The following is a 2,899-nucleotide window of genomic DNA, read 5'->3' on the forward strand; positions in this document are numbered from 1 at the left end:
AAGAATACCCGCCGGCTCAGGAACACCCAGAGAGTCAGGTACAAAACTCCTTGACAGGGCATCAGCCTTCACATTCTTAGAGCCCGGAAGGTACGAAACCACAAAATCAAAACGGGAGAAAAATAGCGACCAACGAGCCTGTCTAGGATTCAACCGTTTGGCAGACTCGAGATAAGTCAAATTCTTGTGATCCGTCAAGACCACCACGCGATGCTTGGCTCCTTCAAGCCAATGACGCCACTCCTCGAATGCCCACTTCATGGCCAACAACTCTCAATTGCCAACATCATAATTGCGCTCAGCAGGCGAAAACTTTCTAGAAAAGAAAGCACATGGTTTCATCACCGAGCCATCAGAACTTCTTTGCGACAAAACAGCCCCTGCTCTAATCTCAGAAGCATCAACGTCGACCTGAAACGGGAGCGAAACATCTGGCTGGCACAACACAGGGGCAGAAGAAAAACGACGCTTCAACTCCTGAAAAGCTTCCACAGCCGCAGAAGACCAATTGACCACATCAGCACCCTTCTTGGTCAAATCAGTCAACGGTTTAGCAACACTAGAAAAATTAGCGATGAAGCGAAGATAAAAATTAGCAAAGCCCAGGAACTTTTGCAGGCTCTTCACAGATGTCGGCTGAGTCCAATCATAAATGGCCTGGACTTTAACAGGGTCCATCTCGATAGTAGAAGGGGAAAAAATAAAACCCAAAAATGAAACCTTCTGAACTCCAAAGAGACACTTTGACCCCTTCACAAACAAGGAATTCGCACGAAGGACCTGGAACACCATTCTGACCTGCTTCACGTGAGACTCCCAATCATCCGAAAAGACCAAAATATCATCCAAATATACAATCAGGAATTTATCCAGGTACTCTCGGAAGATGTCATGCATAAAGGACTGAAATACTGATGGAGCATTGGAAAGCCCGAATGTCATAACCAGGTACTCAAAATGGCCCTCCGGCGTATTAAATGCTGTTTTCCATTCATCGCCCTGTTTAATACGCACAAGATTATACGCCCCTCGAAGATCTATCTTGGTGAACCAACTAGCCCCTTTATTACGAACAAACAAATCAGACAGCAGCGGCAAAGGATACTGAAATTTGACTGTAATTTTATTAAGAAGGCGGTAATCAATACAAGGTCTCAAAGAACCATCCTTCTTGGCCACAAAAAAGAACCCTGCTCCTAACGGTGATGACGACGGGCGAATATGACCTTTCTCCAAGGATTCCTTTATATAACTCCGCATAGCGGCGTGTTCTGGCACAGATAAATTGAACAGTCGGCCCTTAGGAAACTTACTACCAGGAATCAAATTAATTGCACAATCACAATCCCTATGAGGAGGTAGGGCACTGGATTTGGGCTCATCAAATACATCCCGGTAATCCGCCAAAAACTCTGGGACTTCAGAAGGAGTGGAAGACGAAATTGACAAAAATGGAACATCACCATGTACCCCCTGACAACCCCAGCTGGACACAGACATAGATTTCCAATCCAATACTGGATTGTGGACCTGTAGCCATGGCAACCCCAAAACGACCACATCATGCAGATTATGCAACACCAAAAAGCGAATATCCTCCTGATGTGCAGGAGCCATGCACATGGTCAATTGGGTCCAGTACTGAGGCTTATTCTTGGCCAAAGGTGTAGCATCAATTCCTCTCAATGGAATAGGACACTGCAAGGACTCCAAGAAAAAACCACAGCGCCTGGCAAACTCCAAGTCCATCAAATTCAGGGCAGCGCCTGAATCCACAAATGCCATAACAGAATAGGACGACAGAGAGCGAATCAGAGTAACGGACAAAAGAAATTTAGACTGTACCGTACCAATGGTGGCAGACCTAGCGAACCGCTTAGTGCGCTTAGGACAATCGGAGATAGCATGAGTGGAATCACCACAGTAAAAACACAGCCCATTCCGACGTCTGTGTTCTTGCCGTTCAGCTCTGGTCAAAGTCATATCACATTGCATAGGCTCAGGTCTATGCTCAGATAATTCCGCCAAATGGTGCACAGCTTTACGCTCACGCAAGCGTCGATCGATCTGAATGGCCAAAGACATAGACTCATTCAGACCAGCAGGCATGGGAAATCCCACCATGACATCCTTAAGGGCTTTAGAGAGACCCTTTCTGAAAATTGCTGCCAGGGCAGATTCATTCCACTGAGTGAGCACAGACCACTTTCTAAACTTCTGACAATACATCTCTACCTCATCCTGACCCTGACACAAAGCCAGCAAGATTTTCTCTGCCTGATCCACTGAATTTGGTTCATCATAAAGCAATCGAAGCGCCAGAAAAAATGCATCAACATCACGCAATGCCGGATCTCCTGGCGCAAGGGAAAATGCCCAGTCTTGAGGGTCGCCACGTAACAAAGAAATAATGATTTTCACTTGTTGAACAGGGTCACCTGAGGAGCGAGGTTTCAAAGCAAGAAACAATTTACAATTATTTTTGAAATTCAGAAACTTAGATCTATCCCCAAAAAACAAATCAGGAATTGGAATCCTAGGCTCTGACATCGGATTCTGAACCACAAAATCTTGAATGTTTTGTACCCCTGCAGTGAGATTATCCATCCAAGAGGACAGACCTTGAATGTCCATATCTACACCTGTGTCCTGAACCACCCAGAGGTAAAGGGGAAAAGAGAGACAAAACACACTGCAAAGAAAAAAAAATGGTCTCAGAACTTCTCTTATCCCTCTATTGAGATGCATTAATACTTTGGGCCAGCTGTACTGTTATGACCTGGTGGTTAGGACAATAATGGACCTGGTGGCTAAGAGCGCACGGAAAGACCTGACAGTTACAATAATACAGGACAAGCTCTGGGAAGTGGAAACTCTGCTGACCGCAATCCCTAATCCT

The sequence above is a fragment of the Ranitomeya imitator genome, chromosome 10 (genome assembly GCF_032444005.1).
Source record: "Ranitomeya imitator isolate aRanImi1 chromosome 10, aRanImi1.pri, whole genome shotgun sequence".
NCBI classification, from domain to species: domain Eukaryota; kingdom Metazoa; phylum Chordata; class Amphibia; order Anura; family Dendrobatidae; genus Ranitomeya; species Ranitomeya imitator.